Genomic DNA, 26821 nt, shown 5'->3' with positions numbered 1-26821 from the left:
ATGGAGGAGTCCAAGGACCTGCATGTCCTTGGTGGAGTGGGAGGGGGAGTTGAAGTATTGAGCCACGGGGTGGTTGGGTTTGTTGGTTCGGGTGTCCCAGAGGTGTTCTCTGAAACGTTCCGCAAGTCGGCGGCCTGTCTCCCCAATATAGAGGAGGCCACATCGGGTGCAGCGGATGCAGGAAATGATGTGTGTGGAGGTGCACCACCCACGCACTCCACCTCCTCCATGATAGTAGATTACATTGAGTAAAATGCAGGAAAATTGCTTGATGGTTTGGAGCCTTGGATAGTGAGGAGGGAGGAAGTAAATGGGCAAGTCTCTTGTATCTTTTGTGATGTATGGGAAGGTGGCATGAAGGATAAATATAAATTTGTCAATTTTGGTGGGAATATCAGAACGGTAGAATGTTATTTAAATGTTGATAGACTGGGAAAGGTTGAAAGTCATCTGATTGACCGAGTAAACTGGTCACTGAAAGTAAACATACAGATGCAGCAAGCAGTTAGGATGGCAAATTAGCTTTCACTGCAAGAAGGTTTGAGTACAAGTGGAAGGATGTCTTGCTGCAGCTGTACAGGGCTTTGGTAAGACCACATAAGATATTGCATGCAGTTTCAAGCTCTTTACCTCTGAAAAGATATACTTGCTAGAGAGGGAGTGCAGTGAAGTTTCACCAGATTTCTGGGATGGTAGTTTTGTTGCAAGAGGATAGATTTGGTTGACTAGCCTGTATTCACAGGAGTTTAGAAGTATTTCAATATCTCATTGAAATGTCTGAAGTTTGGACAGAACTGGCACACTGAGATGGCAGAGGTAATGTTTGCCCTGGCTCAGGGTTTCCAAAACCGTGAGGATACTCTATCAGGATGAGTATTAGGCCATTCTGGACTGAGATGAGGAGAAATTTCTTTATCCAGAAGGTGGTTAACTTGCAGAGTTCTGTATCTCATAAGATTGTGCAAGTGAAGTTACTGAAAATATTTAGGGAAGAAATGGATCTCTGAAAACTGAGGTGAGTTATGTGGAGAGGGTGGGTGTATAGCGTTGAGGTAAAGGATCAGCTGTATTTACATAGAATAGCAGAGTCGGTTGAATGGCCTATTCTTACTATTATTTTTCTATGTCTCTGTAGTTCATGCCCGCCTTCTCAGACTGAGCTAGCTGAAGTGATCCCTTTAAAGAGTGTCCTTAAAGAGCTAGGAGGAAAAGATTCCTTGAGGTGCTTAAAGGGAATAATCCTGCTCCTGCTGATTTAGAAGGATTATTCAAAAGGCCACTCATCTTAGAGAGCCACAGATTTGGCCTCTGCTGGGTTTGCTAACCCTGGAAAGCAAGATTCCTGGACATCTTGATGACTAGAAACAGAATAAAGACAATATGTGCCACATATTAGGGCTGAATTCCTTGTACTAAACTTCTGAATTCCACCTGGATTTCTCTCACTGATTGTTGACAGGAATCTCTCCCTGTGAGTGATGGTCAGGGTTGTTGATGTCTGAGAATGAAATTTAAGTGAACGTATGGTCACTGAGACAATGAGAAAGAAGTTTAGTTTTGTGCAAATAGAATTTCAGAGGGAAAGTAACTGCAAAATGTCCTTTGCTGGTGCAGAAATCATCACTGAAGCTCTCCACACTTTTCACACTCAGAGACATCAACCATTTGCCCTGCCTCATCTCACACTAGCATCAGCTGTACTTTATAGCTCTCAATCTCACCTACTTGCAGCTTTGAGAGACTATCAGCAGGAAGCCCAAAGCTGCATTGCCACTACCCTTCATTAAGCTATCTGAAAAGAAGTTCACTGCGGGATACAAGCAGTTCATTGTGGAAAGGAACATAAAGTGAGAAGCAAATTGGGGTGTTTTAGTGTAAGTTGTAAATCAGTGTAAATTGCTTTTGCCCCTTTTAGTTGTTAACTGAAGTTATTTGTTTGGAAAGTATGCTGGAACCATTTTTCTGGGAAGAAGTGCCGAATGCATGGAAGAAATCACGATTGCATCAGACTACATCAGTACTGTATGAATGCTTCAAATTTGTTCAATGTCATTGCCATGATGAAAATACTTGGTAATTTAATAAAGAGAAACAGAAAACATATGGAGGGAGGAGTAGAGGGATAGGGTAACATTCTCTCTCTCTCATTAGGTCTTTGTTTTTATATGAACAATTCTATGATTCTATGAATAGTACAGGCAGCTGGTGATCCCTCTGAAACAGGTGAGAGACACATGTTTGTATTGTCATCACAACAGAGCAGAACCATGAATTATTTAAGGAGACTGTGTAGCCAAATTTCATGCGAATACCATCTACAGGTTTGGTGATGACACCACCGTTGTAGGCCAGATATTAAACAATGATGAGTTAGAATACAGCAAGGAGATGGAGTGCTTGGTGTCGTGGTTAACAATCTCTCTCTTTCAATGTCAGCAAAACTAAAGAACTGATCATTAACTTAAGGAAGAAATGAGAAGGGCACATCCCTATCTACATCAACAGAGCTAAGGTGGAGAAGGTCAAGACTGTCAAATTCCTAGGAGTGACAATAACCAATAATCTGTCCTGGATCCCTCACGTGGATGCGGACCATTGTACTGTGAAGACTAAGAATGAGCTTAGCTAAAGAACAGCCCTGTGCTACAGATAGGAAACATGGATATTATGTCACTTTGAGTGCTGGAAGCCAGGCAGTAAGGTAGGATACAGACAAAGAAAGTTTAGGTAACCCATGAAGCCAAGAACCTGAAAATTGATTGCTCGATAATTATCACCCAAAATAATGCTGTCTTATCTAAACTTGACAAACAACCCAGAGACTGACCTCCATCTAGTAACTTTTGTCTTTTTTAGATTAATTTCTCATCTCTAGTCTGACTGCATGTATGTTGCACTATTAATATCATTATTATATTATTTCTTCCTGTGTTCAGTTACTGATAAACTCACATTTTCTTCAACTGAAGAGAGCCTGATTAAATACATTCCCTTTAAAGCACAAATTAGGTTGACCTAGAGGAAAGATTGTTGTGACCAACCATGGAGATAGTGAATATCTCTCCTTAGTGAGAATGTAACAATTTGAGGTATGTCACCTGGAATCAAGAATTCGGGAGCTTCACTCATGGACTGGTCATAATAATATGTTTTTTAAAAATTCCTTATATTTAGTATCCACATATTACTTTGGTCTGTATCATTGTCTCAGCTTTGTATCAGCCTCTTCATTCTTCCTATGAGCTGCTGACGACTACAGCTGAGCAGTAGTCTTCCTCTTGTAACAATCAGCTGAGGCCTTGTTCGGATCTCAGTTAATAGTCATGTGCACGTTGTCCAGCAGACTCCTCATCACCACTAAACTGAGCAATGTTAAAGTCAATGATCAGAAAGGCAACAAAACTTCAAATGACCCCACTCATACTTTGGTATTTGTCAGCTCATTGCCTGTTCAGAAAAAATATTAGATATCCTTAATTTTGTTCTGTGTGTAGAATATATCAAATTTTATACTATTGATAGATTGGTGAATAGACAGTTAGATTTATTCTATAAAAGACATCCATAGTTTGAAGGAACTTTAGAAAACTTCTTGAATGTGCAGCGAGCTGGATCTTTAACCCTTTTTTTATTTCCTGTTTGAAATCACTGAACTCAAATAAAAGATTCTTAGTGATTGTGTGATGAAATATAAACATACAAACACAGTTAATATACTGCCTACTCAGTTTATCATGCTGTTAGATTTGGTGCTTTCTTTATGACTGTGTTAATAATATTGCCCATTGATTTCATTTTTTCAAGGATTCAAAGAACTGCACTGAATACACTTTAAAATCTTTAATGCTAATTATTGCCTGATTATACACCTAGGTATGATATTGAGCTGTGCAGTGGAACCAATTTAAAAACAGCAAGTGTACAGAAAGTGATTTGAAATAGAAGTTATCTTAAGGAAGGAACCTTGAAGACAACTTTTAAAGACCCAGTTCTTGGCTTTATCAGTAGAAAGAGTGAAGCCATTATTCTGTGTCTGAATATCTATGTTTGAAGGAAGGAAACAGAGAGACTTGAATAAAAGCAAAGGTGAAGAACAGTGGACTTGAAACGTTAATTTGGTTTCTCTCTTCACAGATGTTACCAGACCTGCTGTGTTTCTCCAGCATTCACTGTGTCTGTTTAAAACAGAAAAAACTTATTGACTAACAGAAATTGAATTGGTAAGTAGTTAATTCATCTCAACAGCTTATAGCTCTGACCCTCCTCATTGGTTCCTCGTTATATTGGGGTGGAGTTTCATCTTCACATTGAGTCATATGAGACAGTAAAATTGCTAGCTTCAGGAGAAAGTCACTGCAAAGATGGAAAGCTTATTGCAGAGTAGGTATAGAATGCAAGCATGGGCTGCAGTCAGGCCAGATGACCCAGGAAAAAGTTCTGAGGCAGTCTCAAGGGCTGCTGGATGCTAAGAAAGGCTGTTTAAAAGGTCCACCTTAGTGCTGCGGAGCTTCATTTCAATTCAAATGCACACAGGAAAGTCTCTCATCTTCACCCATCACATCCCTTCATTCCCTACATGCTCCCCATGATCTGTCCATGTCACCTCAGGCCTCTTCAACCATCATATGAGGTTATGGTACCTCCATGTCTGCTGCGTAAGACCATAAGATATAGAAGTTGAATTAGGTCATTTAGCCCATTGAGTCTGCTTTGCCATTTGATTATAGCTTATATATTTTTTAATCCCATTTTCCTGCCTTCTACCAATATTAGTTGATCACTTACAAGCTCATTTATCTTGTTTGGTATCTGTCCTGAGATAAGTACTACATCCTCAGTCCTGCATTGATTTGATTTGATTTCATTTGATCTGATTCTGGATCAGAGTGGTGTTGGAAAAGCACAGCAGTTCAGGCAGCATCCGAGGAGCAGGAAAATCGACGTTTCGGGCAAAAGCCCTTCATCAGGAATAGAGGCAGAGTGCCTGAAGGGTGGAGAGATAAATGAGGGGAGGGTGGGGGTGGGGAGAAAGTATCATAAAGTACAATGGGTGAATGGAGGTGGGATGAAGGTGATAGGTCAGAGAGGAGGGTGGAGTGGATAGGTGGAAAGGAAGATGGGTATGTAGGACAAGTCATGAGGACAATGCTGAGCTGGAAGTTTGGAACTGGGGTGAGGTGGGGGAAGGGGAAATGAGGACACTGGTGAAGTCCGCATTGATGCCCTGGGGTTGAAGTGTTCTGAGGCGGAAGATGAGGTGTTTTTCCTCCAGGCGTTGGGTGGTGAGAGAGCGGCAGTGAAGGAGGCCCAGGACCTCCTCCTTGACCTATCGCCTTCATCCCCACCTCCACTCACCTATTGTACTCTATGCTACTTTCTCCCCACCCCCACCCTCCCCTCATTTATCTCTCCACCCTTCAGCCTCTCTGCCTATATTCCTAATGAAGGGCTTTTGCCCGAAACATCGATTTTCCTGCTCCTCGGATGCTGCCTGAACTGCTGTGCTTTTCCAGCACCACTCTAATCCAGAATCTGGTTTCCAGCATCTGCAGTCATTGTTTTTACCTATTTGATTTGATCTGATCTGATCTGACCCCCTTCTCACAGTTGTCCCCTTATCTGCTGTTTAAAGCCCTATCCATAGCCCTTGCTCTGTGATTTGCCAGTACTGTAGTCTCAGCATGACTCAAGTGGAGCCCAAGCGATTGGAACAGCTCTCTCCTTCCCTAGCCGCAATGCCAAGATCCCATGAATTTGAACCTGTTTCCCTCACACCAAACTTTGAGTAACGCATATACCTCTTTAATCTTGTTGACCCTGTGCCAATTTGCTCCTGGCCCTGGTAGTAATCCAGAGACTATTGCCTTTTTTGGTTCTGCTTTTCAATTCAGTCCAGTAACTGCTCACATTCCCTCTTTTCTCTTTCTCTTTCCGTTTTCTATCTATATCATTGTGAATCCATCTATATCATTGAGTATCCACCTGTATCATCTACTTATATATGTGGACCACAACAACTGGATCTTTCCCTTCCTCCTCCAACTTCCTCTGCAGCCAGATAAGAGTACCAGACAGGTATCACAGTCTTTGGGACACTCGATCCATGACTATCTGGAGCCAATAAAACTCAATCATGTACATAGAATATGTTAAATTTGCTTTGTTAAAAAAGGTCTTTCACAACAGGCCAATAAATGGGTCAATCATCCAGATCCTTTAAAGTATCAAAAGTAGAGGCATTTGGAACCTCTTGATACTGTTTAAATAAAGATTCTGCTATTAACAGTTGTCAATCAATAAATGTTTTCTTTGAATGTCAGCAGTTTCAATAGTCAAATGATTTAGATAGAAAGAGGAAAGAAGGAATGTGAGCAGCTACTGGACAAATATGTAAACAGATTATGGGACAGGAGCAACAGGGTGGTGGTGGTTGAAAATTTTGGTTTTCTCAACATTGACTGGGATTCACTTAGTGTTAGAGGTTTAAATGGAACAGAATTTATAAGGAGCATCCAGGAGGGTTTGATAGAGCAGTCTATAAATAGTCAGACTCTGGAAGGGGCCATACTGGATCTGGTGTTGGGGAATGAGACCAGCTAGGTTGTTGAATTTACAGTAGGGGATTACTTTGGGAATAGTGATCACAATTCCGTAAGTTTTAGAATACTTATGGACAAAGAAGAGAGTGGTCTTAAAGGAAGGATACTAAATTGGGGGAAAGCCAATGACAGCAAAATTCAGCTGGAGCTGGGGAATGTGGATTGGAGCAGCTGTTTGAAGATAAATCCACATTTGATATGTGGGAGGCTTTTAAAGTGAGGTTGATTAGAGTGCAGGACAGACATGTGTCTGTGAAAATGAGGGGTAGAAATGGCAAGATTAGGGAATGACAGGTGAACTTGTGAGACTCCGTAAGAGGAAAAAGGAAGCATGCATAAGGTCTAGGTGACTGCAAACAGATGAAACTTTGGAGGAATATTGGGAAAGTAGGACCAATTTGAAATGAAGAATTAAGAGGGCTAAAAGGGGTCATGAAATATCTTTAGCAAACAGGGGTAAGGAAAATCCCAAAACCTTTTATTCATATATAAGGAGCAAGAGGGTAACCAGAGGAAGGGTTGGCCACTCAAGGACTAAGGAAGAAAGGTGTGTGTGGAGTCAGAGAAAATGAGATTCTTACTGACTACTTTGCATTGGTATTCACTGAGGAGAGGGACATGATGGATGTTGAGGTTAGGGATAGATGTTTGATTATTCTAGGTCAAGTTGGCATAAGGAGGGAGGAAGTGTTGCGTATTCTAAAAGGCATTAAGGTAGACAAGTCCCAGGTCTGGATAGGATCTATCCCAGGTTATTGAGGGAAGCAAGAGAGGAAGTAGCTGGGGACTCAAACAGATATCTTTGCAGCATCCTCGAACACAACGTGAGGTCCTGGAGGACTGGAGAATTGCTAAAGATTTCCCCTTGTTTAAGAAGGGTAGCAGGGATAATCCAGATAATTATAGACCGGTGAGCCTGACACCAATGTTGGAGAAGATACTGAGGGATACAATCTATTTATATTTGGAAAAAAATAGGCTTATCAGTGATAGGCAACATGGTTTTGTGCAGGGAAGGTCACATCTTAACAACTTAATAAAATTCTTTGAGGAAATGACTAATTTGATTTATGAAGGAAGGGTGATAGATGTCATATACATGGACCTTAGTAAAGTGTTTGGTAAGATTCCCCATGGTAGGCTGATCGCTAAAGTGAAGTCACATGTACTAGCTAGATGGAAAAAAAAACTGGATGGGCAGCAGGAGACAGAGTAGAAGTGGAAGGGAGTTTCACAACATGGAGAACTGTGACCAGTGGTGTCCACAGGGATTCGTGTTGGGACCATTATTGTTTTTGATATACATAAATGATCTAGAGGAAGGTATAGGTGGTCTGATTAGCAAGTTTGCAGATGATACTAAGATTGGTGAAGTAGCAGATAGTGAAGAGGACTGTCAGAGAATGCAGCAGAATATAAATAGATTGGAGTATTGGGCAGAGAAATGGCAGATGGAGTTCAACTCGGGCAAATGTGCGGTGATGCAATTTGGAAGATCCAATTCAAGAGCAATCTATAAGTAAATGGAAAAGACTTGGGAAAATTTATATCCAGAGAGGGCTGTGTGTTCAGGTCTATTTTACCCTAAAGATGGCAATGCAGGTCATCAGAGTGGTCAAGAATGCATATGGCATGCTTTCCTTCATCAGATGAGGTATTGAGTACAAGAGATGGCAGATCATGTTACAGTTGTAAAGGACTTTGGCTCGGCCACATTTGGAATAGTGCATACTGTTCTAGCCACCACATTACCAAAAGGATGTGGATACTTTGGAGAGGGTGGAGAGGAGGTTTACCAGGATGTTGCCTGATATGGAGGGTGCTGGCAATGAAGAAAGTTTGAGTAGATTAGTATTATTTCATTAGAAAGACTGAGGTTGAGGGTCCTGATTGAGGTCTACAAAATCATGAGAGGTATAGACACCATGGATAGCAAGAAGCTTTTTCGCAGAGTGGGGGACTCAATTACTAGGGGTCACGAGTTCAAAGTGAGAAGGGAAATGTTTAAGGGAGATATAAGACTCTGGTGCGGCCGCATCTGGAGTATTGTGTGCAGTTTTGGTCGCCATACTATAGGAAGGATGTGGAGGCACTGGAACGGGTGCAGAGGAGGTTTACCAGGATGTTGACTGGTATGGTCGGAAGATCGTATGAGGAAAGGCTGAGGCACGTGGGGTTGTTTTAAGCGGGCATTGGATAGGCATATGGAGGATAGTGGGCTAGTGTAGGTTAGGTGGGCTTGGATCGGTGCAACATCGAGGGCCGAAGGGCCTGTACTGCGCTGTATGCTTCTATGTTCTATATGCGTGAATAGTTCTTTATGTAGAGGGTGGTGGGTGCCTGGAACGCGTTGCCAGTGGAGGTGGTAGAGGTGGGCATGATAGTGTCACTTAAGATGTATCTAGACAGATACTTGAATGGGCAGGGAGCAGAGAGATACAGATCCTTAGAAAATAGGCAACAGGTTTCGATAGAGGATCTGGATCAGTGCAGGCTCGGAGGGCCGAAAGGCCTGTTCCTGTGCTGTAAGGTTCTTTGTTCTTTGTATGTCTGGATCCTTAAACAAATTCAATATTCATGGGCTGGCTAAGTGGTATAGATTGCCATAGGAGATGTTGGTGAAGTTTTGAGATTATTTTTTTAAAAGATTCCATCATGCAGACTATGCTTCATAACATCTTTGAGTGCCATGAACCAGGAGTTCTTTCAAACCTTGCTCCACTTACTGAAAATTGCAGGTGACTGAGAAAATCATAATAGAGCTGGCCAGGCTAGGAATGCAATATGTGAGCTGACACCTGAACTAGTCTGCACCATTAGTAAACCCTAGTGAAAATTAGAAACCCTGGGTGACTACATGGTGAGATATTCATCTCAAAGCCAAATATAACAGTAAGATTTTGAACAGACTGATTCATTCTCAGACTGCTGCCAGGAAACCAAATACAGTCAGTAGCTGGAGATTGGTGTTGGGTTGGGTCGGGTCAAGGACAATGGCTTCAGTCTAGAAACTATTTAAATCAGAAAACTCCTCCTCATCAAATACTGAATGTCTGATAAGCAGTCTGATAATTTAGCAGCTGCAGAAGAGTGGAGTGGTGTGATAGTGAGATAGGGCTGAGTGTCAGCAGTGTTGATTGAAAACTAGCACAGTGTTTTCAGGTGATGTTGTGGGATTGGGGGTGAGGCAGCATGTATATGAGAAATGGGAAGGAACTGAGTTTGATTCTCAATAAACACCAGAGGTAATGGAGCAGGAGCAGGAAAGCAAACAATTGCAAGTGATGCTCTTGGTCCAATTAGGTAGATAAGAATGGATGAAAGAAAGACAGTGAGAGCTGGTCAAATATCCAAAGAGGCTGCAGTTCATTGTAACACAACTACAGGTTAACCAGCAACCTTTCTCCTTCTAGAATTCAAAATGCAAATAGATCAGCCATGAATATCATATGTGTTGGAACATGCTTAAGAGACCAAATATACAACTTCAGCTCTAAATTGCTATGTTTCCAACTTCATAAAAGGTCCAGACAAGGCTGTCAACCTAATGGGTGTGCATTTAGAAATGGTCTGCAGCTCTTAAGTATCCATTAGAAAAGTTCATTGTCACACTGATTACAGATTTGTAGGGGTTTTTTTTAAGATAAACCAAGAAGTTAGTAAGTTCTCAGGAATTAAAAATCTATTTAAATTTGTGAGATCCCTTGACTCAGTGATTGTCAGTAACTGGATTCTGGTCTAGTGGAGAAGTTGAATTTTTTCCCTCATAAAAACAGGACACGGAGTCACTCAGTGACATCTCTACAAAATAATTCAACTTCAGCAGACCTGATTACAAGGACCCCATGAGGAAAGGTCTACCTGTCCTGTGGCAATATCAGAACTGGGGTTCGGTAGTGGGAGAGAGGGAGCAAGATAATAGTCACCTACATACTATGGTTCAGCAGCCATTTACATCTCAAAGCCCAGAGGATCATGTAGAGATGTTAGGACAAAACAGAGAAAAGCTCACAAGTTTACAAAGGATAGGTTTAGCAAGAGAACCAAACAATTATGAATTATAATAAATTACTTGGTGCAATTACTGTTTATTGCTTGTTTCCTTTTAATTGCTTTGGGAAAAAAGTAATGTGCTGATATTGAAGCTTATCATTAAAACTTGATGAAGAGCTTTGCAGGAAAAGAATTTTTCTTAAACCATAGAGAGACTTGGATGAAATAAATAATTGATGGGCTGTGACTTCCAAATAATGGCACTCTAGTCACCTGTGAAGGTATGACAAATGAGTCTGTTTCTCATTGGTCTGGCAGTCATAAGTTTACCTGCTTCCTATTCTTCATGGGTCAAGTCTACATTATCAGCAATGTCATCATCAGACTCTCACAGTTCCTTTACCGTCAATCTTTTCCTCGCTACACAAATGCTGCAAGACACACATTGTCAATGCAAAGTTCACTTTCAGCTTAATGTTGCTATATTATAAATCTTGTCTACTTCATAGTAGCATTCCTCTATAACACTGACAATCCTACAAATAAGTATTATGAACCACAGAAGTAGTGAATATTCTGAGTCATCTAACAACCAACCTGGGCCTTGTTTCTGTTGTTGAAGTATTGCTGATATCCTGGAATGCCAAAGTAGAAATGCAACACACCACTGAGCATAAAATAGAAACAGAAAATATTGAAAATACTCAGCAAGTCTGGTAGCATCTGTGGAGAAAGAAACACAATTAATCCTACAATGCTCTGTCTAATCACCCTATGATCTGTTTGTCCTTGTTTGCTATGATCTACCTGTACTGCTCACAAAACAAGCTTTTCACTGTACCAAGGTTCAAGGGACTACAATAAATCAAATCAAATCAAAAAGATCTTATATCAGTTGTGGAAAAAGTTTGAGATGTAACAAGTTTAAGGAAAGGGCAAAGGACAGGAAAGGAAAATTGTGAATTTACTAAAATTACTTTCATATTTAGTGAGTGGAGGTCATTGCAGTTCATTTAAATGCTCGATTTTCAAGTTACTGGGAGATAGAGTTTGGTGGGAGCATCAACCCCATCAGGTTTGCAGAATTCAAAGATTTTATTTGTATTGTGCCTGAACATATAACACTGTTCCTTCACTGGGTCAGAATGCTGGAGGGCTACTATCATCATGAAGGCTCAATGGTTCAAGGTGAATACAAGTTGCTTGTGTTGTCGATGTACCACAAACAACTGTTTTCAAAATCTCAATTTTAAATGGTTACTGGATAGCTGAGATTGTGGAAAGCTTTGAAAATAATCTAGGATTGGACAGAGCGTATTGGAAAATGCTGTTGACCTTGATGCACAGGAGGTTTTTGCACATTCTGTGTCCTGAATGGAAAGCAATCTATTTCAAGAGAGTAACAGTGCTAAAATGTGGGAGAGTTCCACTTTTCATCATTTCCCAGATTGAGGAAGTAGAAGAGCAGCAGGAGGCTGTATGGGAAGATTGATAAAATAGGCAACGCAAGGTGTGAGTCATACCAGCTCAGACTGTACTTCCAGTAACCAGCATTGACAGAGCTACAGCTTTTTACGACTTACCTTGAGTTCTGAAAGCTGCATTTTCATTATGAGACTTTGTCAGAGCTGATTGGTTGCAGATTTGTCTGTAGCAATAATGTCCAAACCACAATGGCTCTCACTGTTGGCAGCTCTCAACTTTATGCCATTGGTTCATTCCAAAGAATGACAGAGAACTTTGTATTTTTCTGATCAGGTATTTGACTGTGCCCTTCTCCATAAGACAATCATCAATCCTACCTTTGACGGACCAACTTAATATATATAATTCTGTGACCGAGATACGGTGCCTTTAGCAAAGCAGTTGTGAGAGGAACAAATTGCATACCTTAAATAAATAATAAGCACTTTCAGTTGGCTTCACAAAATATATTATTCAAAGGATCATTAGCTTCATCATCAGTGCTCATTCCCCATGGAACCTTGTTCAGCCAGCTGTAATGTAATGCAGGTGACTTAAGGTATGCTCTACTTGGACACTGCTAATCAGTGTTGGGAAAAGGTGATACACTCCCTGCTGAAATGGAGAATGCAGCAGCATTGAACTTGCAATCTGTTATTTGCTGACATAAACGTTTGAATTTTTAAATCAATTTTAAAGATAATTTAGGACACCATGATCAAATTACAACACCATTTTTTTATTTTAGCAAAGTAGGCAATTCAGCCCGTCATATGTGTCCTCTCTGAGAAAGTTACTTTCTGACTTCTAAATCCATCTCCCTTCTCTGTATTTGGATACAGTTCTCTTACTGAAATTTTCATCAGCTTCCCTTTTAACTGATGTTATAGGTTTTGCTTCTGTAGTACACCTTCTGTCTGAAAAATCAGACATTTTATTACTTTCGTTAATACATATTTTAAAAGGGAGCATTGTCATCCCTGGCTCAGTAAAAATAGATTTTACCAGTTAGCATACTGAAGTCTTTCATAAATTTGAATACAATTGTCACATCACATCTTAAACTTCATTCTCCCATTATGTGAATAGGAACAAGAATAGGCCATTCAATGCCAGATCAAAAACCATTCGATCCTACCAATCTCAGAATAAATTATTTCTGAGTAGTATAATAGCCTTGCTGTACTTGTGGAAGGTAAATCTCCAGAACAATGGGTATCATAGCTTGTTTCAGGAATGACAAAGACAAAAAGCCATAATATCACCAAAAATTAAATTGTCCATTGTTAAGAGATGGATGGCAAGACTGGTGAAAAGATTGAGAACAAGAAGACACGAGTTTAAGGTAATTGGCAAGACAAACATGGCGAAATAAAGGAAGACTTTTTCTCACATAATCTGTAGTTACAATTGGAAGGCGCTGTCCATGAGTGTTGTGGGTGCAGGATCAATTGAGGCTTTCAAGAGGGAATTGGATTGTTGTCTGTAAAGGGTCCTATGGACTCTGCCACATGCCGGCAGGTCTGGGTGGTTGGGTAGATCAATTATATTATCCCTGGAGCCTCAAATTTGGATCAGTGTGCTCCTGATAAAGTTGCTCGATATATTTGGTATAATTTTCCATTTTGGATGGTTACAAGCCATGAGTTGGTGGAGATACTTGACCACTTCAGTGATACTTCGAGGATGTCTCTAAAGAGTTTCCATTGTCGTCCTGGGAGTATCTTTATTCACCTGAGTTCTGAGTAGTGCAATTACAGTGGAAATCTGATGTCAGGCACAGGAATGAATTGTTCTGCCCAGTACAGCAGGTTGTAAGTGATGAGAATCTTAATGTTGAGTATGCTGGCTTGGAAAAGGATGTCACTTCATCGATGCTGGGGAACTATGATCCTTGTATGTTGTCCAAGTCATCCAAAAGGTATAAGTATAGATATCACTGCATATTGATGTATTAGTTCCTGAATCTTTCCTTAATCTTGGGAGCTTTGAGATCCTGGTTCTCAAATACTTTTATCCTCTGTTGGCTGAAGGCTGAGTTGGCATGTTGAAGATGAAGATAAACTTTGTCATCTGTGTCTGACTTCATTAAGAGGAGGCTCCAAGAATACAGAAAATTGTTCATATTTTCCAACATCTCCAGTTGTTGATCTTAATTGAAGGAGGGTGGTACTGTGTTGAGGGTCAACACAGATTTCCAGAAATAGTGAATGTTTATTTTCTTTTATGCTTCAGATAAGGAGTTGTCAATGACCAGAATTCAGTTTCTGGGTGAAACTGCATAGACGTGCAGCTGCAATTACTCAGGAGTCCTAGGTTTGATTTTGGACTGAAGGTGACCCTCAGTTCAAGTTTATTATCGTCTGTCCTGTAGATCATATTCATACTTGTGGGAAATTTACTGGAGGTGAGGTGCAGCATTACAGCAAGGAAGATAGCGAAGAGAGTTGGTATATGACATGACCTTCACTGAGATAGGGTCTGCAATGAACCTGTTGGTGAGCATCATATTTTGTATGTCATTGTTGAGTGGTCGTGATTTGGAGGTGTCAGTTTTGGACTGGGATGTACAAAGTTAAAATTCTCATAACACCAGGTTATGGTCCAACAGGTTTATTTGGAAGCAGTAGCTTTCGGAGCATTGCTCCGAGTAGGCACAGGAAAACAACACATTTCTGAGTGTAAACAAATTTGAGGTGGATGCTCCATTACTCTCCAAGGTTAACAGCAAAGATTTAGTTAAGTGCCACATAGTCAGTCCTATCATTTGCATTCTCCTGGGACGAGATGTTTGAAGAGAATCCTTGCAATGATATTCCTACAGCAGACAAAGGGAGTAGTTACCACAATCAGACTTGTCGTATTTCATGAGTATAGGCCTCTGGGATCCACAGTGAGGTGATAAGTTGGATACAAGATTGGCTTGGTTATAGAAGACAGAATGTAGTTGTGGAGGGATGTTTGTCTGACTGGAGGACTGTAACCAGTGGTGTTCCACAAGGATCAGTGCTGGGACCTCTGTTTGTAATATATATATATATATATATATATATATATATAGATTGAAAAGTAGTTGGTCTGATTAGTAAGCTTGCAGATGACATGTAAATTAGTGGAGTTGTGATAGAGAGGAAGGTTATCAAGGTTGCAGCAGCATGTAGATCAGTTAGGAAATCGGCCAGAAATTTGGCTGATGGAGTTTAATCCAGACAAGTGTGAGGTGATGCATTTTAGAAAGTTAAAGTCCTAGCAGAAAGTTTGCAGTAAATGGCCAGACCCTTAGGGCATTGATGTACAGAGAGACCTTGAGATGCAAGTCCAAGATTCACTGAAAGTGGCAACACAAGTGGATAAGGTGGTAAATAGGACATCCAGCATACTTGCCTTCATCAGTTGGGGTTTTGAGTATAAAAGTTGGCAAATCTTGTTGCAGCTGTATAAAACTTCCATTAAGCTGCATTTAGAGTGTTGTATGCTGCTCTGGCCACCACACTATAGGAACGGTGTGAAGGTTTCTGCGAACATGCGAAAGAGGTTGCCTGGATTGAAGTGTACTAGTTATAAGGAGAGGCTTGAGCAAACATGGATTACTTTCGTCAGAGCATCAAAAGCTAAGGAGTCACCTGATAGAAACATGTAAAATTATGAGATGCATGGATAGGGTGGATAGTCAGAGACTTTTCCCGAGAATGGAAATTTCAAATAATAAGAAGCATTGGCTCAAAGTATCCACAGAGTGGGGAAGCAGGCCATTCAGCCCATCAAGTCGCACTGACTCTCTGAAGAGCATCCCAACCAGATCCACACCCTTGCCCTATCCCTGTAACTCTGCATTTCCCATGGCTAATCCACCTAGCCTGCCCATCCTTGAACATTATGGGCAAGTTAGCAATGTCACACCACCAAACCTGCACATCTTTTGATTATGGCAGGAAACCGGAGCACCCAGAGGAAACCCATGCAGAGGAGGAGATGAACATGATTAATGAGGGAAAAGTGGTTGATGTTATCTACATGGACTTCAATAAAGCCTTTGACAAGGTCCCTCATGGCAGACTGGTACAAAAGGTGAAGTCACATGGTATCAGGGGTGAGCTGGCAAGATGGATACAGAACTGGCTTAGTCATAGGAGGCAGAGGGTAGCGGTGGAAGAATGCCTTTCAGAATAGTGGGTTGTGACTAGTGGTATTCCACAGGGATCAGAACTGAGTCTCTGCTGTTCATGGTCTCTATAAATGATTTGGAGGAAAATGTAGTGGGTGTATTTAATAAGTTTGTAGATGACACAAAGGTTGGTGGAATTGTGAACAGTAATGAGGATTGACAGAGGATGTAGCAGGAGATAGATCAGCTGGAGACATGGACAGAAAAATGGACAAATGTGAGGTGATGCATTTTGGAAGGACAAATACAGGTGGAAATTATACAGATAATGGCTGAACCTTTAGCAATGTTGATATACAGAGGGATCTGGGTATGCACGTTCATGGGTCACTAAAGGTGGCAGCGCAAGTAGAGAAGATAGTAAAAAGGCATGTTTGCCTTCATTGGAAAAGGTATTGAGTAGAAGGATAGGCAAGTTATTAACCAAGATATTGCCTGGTATGGGGGACTTTAGCTATGAAGAAAGGTTGGATAGACTGGATTTGTTTTCACTGGAATGCAGGAGGTTGAAGGGTGACCTGATAGAAGTTTATATGATTGTGAATGACATGGATGGAGTGGAAAGTAGAAGGTTCTTTTCAGGATGGAGGGGTCAATTACTTGGGGATGCAGGTTCAAAGTTTTGGGGAGGGGGAGACAGGTTTTTCACACAAAGGGTGGTGAGTGCCTGGAACATGCTGTCAAAGGAGCTGGTTAAAAAAAACACTTCAGCAGCGTTCAAGCAGCACCTGGATGAATACATGAATAGGAAGGGAACAGAGGGATTTGGATCCTGTAAGTGAAGATAGTTTTAGTATGAAAGGGCAAAATGTGGTGGCACAGGTTTGGGCTGAAGGGCCTGTTCCTCTGCTGTATTGTTCTTTGTTCTTTATTAACAAACAGGGAATAGAAGGATACAGACCATGTGCAGGCAAATGAGATTAGTTTAGAATTTCACCAGGGTCAGCACAGACATGGTGAGCCAAAGGGCCTGTTCCTGTGCTGTACTATACTGTATTGTTCTAATATCACAGTCAGAACATTCCTGAGCCTTCGCTCCTTTTCCAAAATGAGGTTTATGAGGTTGTGCAACAGTTCCAAGAAAGTATGTCCATTGTGTTTCAGAATTTTAGTAGTGATGCCATCTCCTCCAGAGTCTTTTGTTGTTTTTCAGCTGTGGGATGGCTTTTCCAATTTCTCACCAGACCCAGGTTGGCACCAAGACTGAATTGGATTAGCGTTAAGGAATATAGATAATGACTTTTATCAAAGATTGAGTTTCAGTCAAGGAATTCGGCAAAACATTCTTTCCAGCATTGACTGGCTGTCTTTTCTTTATCAGCTCCCACCTATGCTTGTCTGTCTATGGAGAACCTTTGGAGGTATTAACCATAGATCATCTGGACAGCACTGAGAAAACCATGCACGTCATTAGGGTCAAACAGTTCTTGGATCACCTTCCTCTTTCTACATATTATTTGGTCTATAGAACACAGGCTTTACACTGCACCATTGCCTTCCGATGCCTGAAGGACTGATGCTTTTGTCTTGAGGATACTCTCCATTGTTTTGTGTGGCACGATCACCATACTAAATGGGACAAGCTTTGAACAAATCTAGTAACTCGAGTCAATATTTCATGTCCAATGATCCTTCTCGTGTTTCTCTGAATATTTACATAGAACATAGAACATTACAGTGCAGTACAGGCCCTTCGGCCCTCGATGTTGTGCTGACCTGCCATACCAATCTGAAGCCCATCTAACCTACACTATTCCATGTACGTCCATATGCTTGTCCAATGACGACTTAAATGTACTTGAAGTTGGCGAATCTACTACGTTGCAGGCAAAGCATTCCATACCCTTACTACTCTCTGACATCTGTCCTATATCTATCAACCCTCAATTTAAAGCTATGCCCCATCGTACTCGCTGTCACCATATTTGGAAAAAGGCTCTCCTTGTCCACCCTATCTAACCCTCTGATTATCTTATATGTCTCTATTAAGTCTCCTCTCAACCTTCTTCTATCTAACAAAAACAGCCTCAAGTCCCTCAGCCTTTCCTCGTAAGATCTTCCCTCCACACCAGGCAACATCCTAACAAATCTCCTCTGCACCCTTCCCAAAGCTTCCACATCCTTCTTGTAATGCGGTGACCAGAACTGTATACAATATTCCAAGTGCGGCCGCACCAGAGTTCTGTACAGCTGTAGCATAACCTCATGGTTCCGGAACCCGACCCCTCTATTAATAAAAGCTAAAACACTGTATGCCTTCTTAACAACCCTGCCAACCTGGGTGGTAACTGTCAAGGATCTGTGTACCTGGACACCGAGATCTCTCTGCTCATGTACACTACCAAGAATCTTACCATTAGCCCAGTACTTTGCATTCCGGTTACTCCGACCAAAGTGAATCACCTCATACTTGTCCGCAAGTATTTCTGTCTTTGTTACTGTCTGTAACTTCATGTCCAGACATATCCCACATTCTACCATCATCAAGACAGGAGATCGATGTTATTCAATGACAGATGGCACACCAGGCGCAGCCTGGTAAAGCTAAAACACATAACTATTTGCATGACAATGTGCAATAGACATGGTGAAGCAAGCTCATAACCAATTGATCAGAACTACTGAACATAGTCCCGCTACATCCACACAAGAATGGTGCACAATGAAACAATTAAACAGAAATAGATGGATCAACAGATATTTCCATCTTCAACAGTGCTAAAGACAAAGGTGAAACTTTTGTAGACATCTTGATCCAGAGTTGCTAAGTAGTTAATCCATGTTAGTTTTCTTTTGAGATCCCCAGCATTATAGATCCCCAGCATTCAACCAATTCAATTCACTCCATGTGGGTGAAAATTCTTTCAACATTTCCTTCCTTTCAACCGTGCCATTATTTGCTTCCTTTTATCCCATTTAACCTGGCAATGTGTTGACTGGCAATGTTTTAAGATTGCTCAACATTTCCTTTTATCAATAGATACATCCAATTTATTTAAGTGCCACAATCTATGTTGTACTATGAGCCATTAAGTCTTCAAATATCTCTGATTTTCATATTGCCTCCTTTTCTATGCAACCAGATTGCCTGCACATTCCACCAACTGGGTTGTGAGTTCATTTATGCAGTATTCAAATTCTCGCCCTCTGATACAAACTGCTAATATCTATGTTACCCTAGTATTTATTGCGCAGGAAATGCAATATCAACTTTGTATTTGTGATTATCCAAACCAATCTAATTTAATTTATTCAGCATATTGCATTTAATGATCATTGATCTGAAAGAAACATTCTGTGTTTTGATTCCTTATTAAGAATACTTTTCCAACAGAGATTTACTCAACACACTACTCATAATAATAAGCAAACAGCACCCTCTGTACACCCAAATGGAAATTTCTCATTTCTGACCTAATGGATTATATAATGACATAATGGGCAAGAGGGATAAGTGAATTTAATTATTTTTCCTATTCTCTTCTGTTCATCACTAAGGTATTTTTAAATTTATTTTCTTACTTTTCCCTTTATGAAACAGACCATAGTGTATTTCCCCATTGTATTTTTATTCATGCACAGGATGTGGGTGTTGCTGGCTAGACCCACATTTATTGATCATCTCTAATTGCCCAGAGGCAATTAAAAGCCAATCACATTGCTGTGGGTCTGGAGTCACATGTAGGCCAGACCAGGTAAGGATGATAGTTTCCTTCCTTGAAGGATATTTATAAGCCAGATGTTCCCCCCTGCCGCAAACAATCAACAGTAATTTTTGGGCATCATTAGGCTCTTAATGCCACATTTCTATTGAATTCAAATTCTACCATCTGAAATATCTGGATTTGAACCTGGATTCCCCCAGAACAATACCTGGGTCTTAGGATTAATAGTCAGCGATAATACCACTAGGTTATCACCTCCTCCAAATACTGTTTGTGATATTCATTTTTTTTTTTTAACAAATAACCATCATAAATTCCTCAGGGTAGAAACAAACATAATGGCTGGTTATGCAACTGCTCTGCCCAGGACTGTAAGAAACTACAGACAGTTGTGTACACAGCCCAGACCATCACAGAAGCCAGCCTTCTATCCATGGACTTCATTTACATTTTTTTGAGGCTGCGGAAAGACTGCCAACATCATCAAGGTCCCGTCCCACCCCAGTAATACTCTCCTCGAACCTTTTCCATCAGGCAGAAAATATAGACGCTTGAACTCAAGTACCAAGAGGTTCAAGAACAGCTTATACTCTGCCATTATTTGACTAATGAATGCACTATCTAACTTCAAATAATGTTGATCTTGATAAAACTGATCTTGCTTTGTGAACCTCCTGTGCAGTGTAACGTGTATACCTCACTCTGTCTAAGCACTCTTTGCTTGCTACGATCTGCCTGTACTGCTCACAAGACAAAGCTTTTCACTTAGGAACATATAACTCCAATAAATCATATCAAAATTCAGATTTATTCAGAATCACAGAGAATGGTTCTCAACATGTTTTTCACACACACACACACACACACACATATCCAAGGAAGAGAGAAGGGAAAGAGTGGTGTGATAGCTCAGTGGTTAGCACTGCTGCCTTGCAGCACAAGGGATCCAGATTTGGTTCCAAAAGATTGACTGCCTGTGAGCGGTTTGCACATTCTGTCCGGGACTGTATGAGTTTCTGCCAGATGGTCTGGTTTCCTCCCACAGTCCAAAGATGTGCAGGTAAGGTTGATTGGCCATGCTAAAATTGTCCCATTGTGTCCAGGGATGGACAAGCTAGGAGAATTACCCATGGTAAATACAGGTTTATAGGGATAAGGAGTGAGATGGTTCTGGATGAGATGTTCATCAGAGGGTCGGTGCAAACCTGTTGGGCCAAATTGACTCTATCTGCCCTCACATGTTTCTATGAAAGGAACAATAGAAGTTATAATTTTGAGTTTTGCTGAAAATACTTTACTGAAGCTTTTATTTTTACACTCATCAGGACAATATCTAAGACTATAAATTTGAAGGGAAAACCAACATTTATACTGCATGACAGGAGAATATGAATTGGTTGGCAAGTGAACTCTGATTAGTAGAGGCATTGATAGAATGCACCAGTTAATGAGAATTAACTGTTAACTGCCAGCTTTTATTTAAAATTTGAACCTGGCATATTGACTCTGATTGGCCAAGGTGTTGCCTGAGAAATAACTCTCATCTATTTTTGTTGATTTGAAACAAATGCTGTGCATGTACTTTTTCTTTCTATCTGGAAAAAAAAAGGTACTTGTGCAGAATCGTATTGAATGCGTGACACTGTTTAGTGAGTTTCCCAATGCATAATAGCAATGTGAAATGACTGGCTTCACCTATTGTGCACTTTTTTGAGATACCTTACCCTTCCAGAGAGATTTGAGGACAACTATGTACTTTTTAGGACCAGAGGTGATGGGTTCAAATTGGTATAGAACATAAGAACTAGGACTAGGCCATCCGGCCCTTCGAGCTTGCTCCGCCATTCAATAAGATCATGGCTAATCTTTTTGTGGACTCAGCTCCACTTACCCACATTTTCAGCATATTCCTTAATTCCTTTATGTGTATTTTTCATAAACATATCTACCTTAGCTTTAAAAGTGATTACTGAAGTATTGTCAACTATTTCACTGGGCAAGAAATTCCACAGATTAACAACCCTCTGAGTGAAAAAGTTCCTTCTCAGTTCAGTTCTAAACATGTTTCCTCCAATCTTGAGGCCATGCCCTCTTGTCCTAGTTTCACCTACCAGTGGAAACATCCTATCTGTTTCTATTTTATTAATTCCCTTCATAATTTTATAGTTGCTATAAGATCCCTCATTCTTCTCATTTCAATGAATGTAATCCCAATCTACTCAGCCTCTCCTCATAAGCCAACCTTCTCAACTCTGGAATCAATCTAGTGAACCTCCTCTGCACCCCCTCCAGTGTCAGTAATCGTTTCTCAAGCAAGAAGAGCAAATCTTCACACAGCGCTCCAGGACTGATCAGCACCTTGTACAACTGTAACATTACCTCTTTGCTTTTAAACTCAAATCCTTTTGCAATGAAGGACAAAATTCCATTTGCCTTTCTAATTACTTGTTGTACCTGAAGACCAAACTTCTGCAATTCATGCACAAGGACACCCACGTCCCTCTGCAAATCAACATGCTGTAAAGTTTTACCATTCAAGTAATAATCTGCTTTGCTGTTACTCCTATGACTTCACATTCACTAAGATTGTATTCATCTGCAAGATCTTTGCCCACTCACTCAATGTATCTATGTTCCTCTGCAAAGTTTCATAGTCCTCTGCACACCTTGTCTCCTGTTCCCTGGATGCTGCCTAACCTGCTGTGCTGTTCCAGCAATAAAGTTTCAACTCTGCACACCTTGCTCTGCCACTCATTCTTAGTGTCATCTGCAAACAATGACATCATGCACGTGATCCTGAACTCCAAATCATCCATATAAATTGTAAATAATAGTGGTCCCAACACTGATCCTTGAGGCACACCACTAGTCACTAATTGCCAGCTAGAATAGCACTCAGTTATCCCCACTCTTTGCTTCCTGTCAGTCAATCCTCTATCCACGCTAAGACTCTACCCCTAACACCATGCATTCTTTTCTTATGCAGCAGCCTCATATGCAGCACTTTGTCAAAAACCTTTTGGAAATCTAGGTACTTCACATCCATTGGGTCCCCGTTGTCCACCTTACTTGAAATGTCTTCATAGAATTCCAAAAGATTTATGAAGCATGACCTGCCCTTCATGAACCAATGCTGCGTCTGTACAATGGGACAACTTCTTTCGAGATGCCCTACTATTTCTTTCTTGATAATAGACTGAAGCATCTTCTCCACTACAGAGGTTAAGCTCACTGGTCTATAATTCCCCATCTTTTGTCTACTTCCTTTTTAAACAGTAGCATCACATTTGCTACTTTCCAATCTGCTGAGATTGCCCCAGAGTCAGTGAATTTTGGAAAATTACCGCCAGTCCACTTGCTATTTCTCCCACCATCTCGTTTAGTACCCTGGGATGCATTCCATCAGGTCCAGGAGATTTATTAATCCTTAGCTCCATTAGCTTACCCAACATTACCTCTTCCATAATAATGATTGTTTCCAGGTCTTCACCTACCTTCGTCTCTTCGTCACTTACTGGCATGTTATTAATATCCTCCACTGATATTAAGACTGATGCAAAGTACCTGTTCAGTGCCTCAGCCATTTCATCATATCCCATAACTAACTATCCCTTGTCATCCTCTAAAGGACCAACATTTACTTTAGCCACTCTTCTTTGTTTTATATATTTATAGGAACTTTTGCTATCGATCTTGATATTCTGTGCTAGTTTTTTCTCATACTTTCTCTTAACTTTCTTTATAGCTCTTCTGGTGCTTTCTGTTGAGCTTTAAAGGCTTCCCAATCTTCTAGTTTCCTGCTGCTTTGGGCCACTTTGTATGCCTTCTCTTTCACTTTGATAGCCTGCCTTAATTGCTTAGACACCCATGACAGATTACCCCTTCCCTTACAGTCCTTCCTTCTCACCAGAATATACTTTTGCTGAGCACTTTGAAAAGTTTCTTTGAAAGTCCTCCACTGCTTGTCAACTCTTGCACCATAAAGTCTCTGTTTCCAGTCTACTTTAGCCAGGTCCTCCCTCATTCCATCATAGTCCCCCTTATTCAAGCACAGGACCCTAGTATTGGATTTTATCTTCACACTATCCAGCTGTATTTTAAACTCAACCATACTGTGATCACTCCTTCTAAGAGGATCCTGAGCAATAAGATCATTATACAGGGCCAGATCTAGGATAGCTTGCTCCCTCATCAGTTCCATTACATACTGTTCAAGAAAACTATCATGGATATACTCAACAAACTCCTCCTGAAGACTATCCTGGCCAAGCTGGTTCGACCAATCTACATGCAGATTAAGATTCCCCATGATAATAGCCATACCATTTTTGCAGGCATTAGTTGTTTCCTTGTTTATTGCCTGCCCCAACTTTCTATCATCATGACCAAACAGCCTTACTTAAAAACATTTTCTGGATTTTTGAAGGGTTAGTAGATTTTCAAGTCTTTCACCAGTGGGAACAGTTCAGCCCTTTCTGCTCAATATCGATTTTTTTAGGATTTCTAAAACCTCTATTAAATTTCCTCTCAACACTCTTTTCTCTAAGGATAACAACATCAGTTTTTTTCAATCTGCGTAGCTGAAGTTCCTCATCCTTGGAAATATTCTTCTGAATCTTTTCTGCACAATCTCTCAAGCTTCACATCACACTTAACGTCTGTCAGCCAGGACTCGAAGCAATACTTCAACTGAAGCCAAATCAATGTTTTGTACAGGAATATCAGAACATTCTTATCTTTGTTTTCTATACCCCTATATGTAAAGCCTAAGATCCTGCATGCTTTATTAATCTTTCTTGAAACCTGCTTTACTACATTCAATGATTTATACATATTTGTATCCAGGTCCTGTTACTCCTGCATGTCTATTAGAATTGTATCCTTGTTTTATATTATAAAATTAATCACTTCATCTTTCTCTACATTAAATTGCATGTTAATTAACTCCTTTAATCTCACATGGCTTTCCAGCAGTCCACTCCGATTGAGAAAACACTCCATTTGTTTGGTTATATCTTTGGAGAGAGAATGAAATAAGCCTGGAGACAGGATAGTTGTTGCACTCTGACATGTATTAGTCAGAAGGAGACATGAGACAAGATTTTCTGAGTTGTTTGTAAGTTACCTACAGTTCAAAGTTTGTGTGAAGATTTGATGTAGGTAAACCCATGATGCCATTTTGGAGGAAATTTTACTCAGCTGCGCTGAAGGAATGGAGATATACTTCAGAATCTGGATGGTGAGTGGCTAGGATAAAAACTTACATGTGGTCATATTCCCATGTATCTGCTGTCCTTGTCCCTATAGATGGCGGTGGTTGTGGGTTTGGAAGGGACCATCTCAGTAACCTTGGTAAGTATCTTCCTGAATGGTGTTAAGCTTCTTTAGTGTTTTTGGAGCCGCATCCATCCAGGCAAAAGGGTAGGCTTTTTCAGAGTCAGGAAGTGAGTCACTCAATTTAAGATTCCTAGCTTTTGACCCTGCCCTTCCAGCCAATGTATTCATTTGGCTAGTCCAGTTTAGGTTTTGATCAATGATAAACTCCAGAATGTTGATAATGTGGCATTCAGTAATAACGATACCATTGAATGTCAATGTTTCTTACAAATAAATAGACTCTAGCTATAAGTAAACAATTATAACTATTGTCATATGCCTCAACTAGTAACGTTCTCTCTCTATTATAAACTCACCTTTACACAAACACAGAGGCAGACACAGACAGGAAAGAAAATTCATGGGCACAATGGGCAGAGGAAAATTCTGGGGAAGCAGTTTAGTGTTCCCTGTTCAGGATCAGCTAAGGTGACGATCACAACATTGCTTCTCACCTTCCTTCTCTACATGTTTTCATTAGTTTACAGGAGGCATAGTGTGACAGGTTTAAACTTACAAAGGTCTCTGACTTGGTAATTAAACATCACAGCTGACAGAATTTGCTGAAGGAAAAATAAATTGGTTTTCTTCAGGCTTAAAGTTGCTTTAACTGCATACAACAGAGCATACTCCTAAACTGGTGGGGATTGACTGGCTCACTATTTATTCACAGCCTCAAGTTGTTCAGCTGCCCTAGAGCCAAGCCCATACTTGTTGGTAGGCAAATGGGCTTTGTCATCAATAATTGATCACTAGTCCACAGACCAAAAAGTTACATCTTTTCCAGCTGAATCTCTCTTTGTACATACTGCTCAGCCCCAGCTCATCTGCAAACTGTACTTTAAACACTGTTTGAAGAAGCAGCTGTGTAAACAGCACTTACGATGAGTGTCGGGTTACTTTCCTTCAATATTGGAACAATCCTTGGTTTTCATAACAGTTATTTTCACATCCCAGACTACAAATATATAGAAGAATACAAGACATGTTTTTTATATGCATTAATCTTAAAATATATGAAACACAATTTTTAAAACAAGTACATAATAGAAGAAAGTATACTGAGTGGGATGAAAACAAAGCACTCACAGTCCAGAAAGCTGTGTTGTCTATCTGGTGCCATGGTTTGGGACATCTGTTCAAGATTGAAAAAAAACTTACAGTGAGATAGAGCAATTGAATGCCGCTATCACCTGTCAGAAGATGCCATAGAATATAAAAATAGCAAAATAAAAATTTAAATATTAGAGTCACAGAGTCATAGAGATGTACAGCATGGAAACAGAGCCTTCGGTCCAACCCGCCCATGCCGACCAGATATCCCAACCCAATCTCGTCCCACCTGCCAGCACCCGGCCCATATTCCTCCAAACCCTTCCTATTCATATACCCACCCAAATGCCTCTTAAATGTTTCAATTATACCAGCCTCCACCACATCCTCTGGCAGCTCATTCCATACATGTACCACTCTCTGAGTGAAAAAGTTACCCCTTCGGTCTCTTTTATATCTTTCCCCTCTCACCCTAAACCTATGCCCTCGAGTTCTGGATTCCCCGA

Source organism: Chiloscyllium plagiosum, chromosome 1 (genome assembly GCF_004010195.1).
Source record: "Chiloscyllium plagiosum isolate BGI_BamShark_2017 chromosome 1, ASM401019v2, whole genome shotgun sequence".
Classification (NCBI taxonomy): domain Eukaryota; kingdom Metazoa; phylum Chordata; class Chondrichthyes; order Orectolobiformes; family Hemiscylliidae; genus Chiloscyllium; species Chiloscyllium plagiosum.
This window is presented reverse-complemented; position numbering follows the sequence as displayed.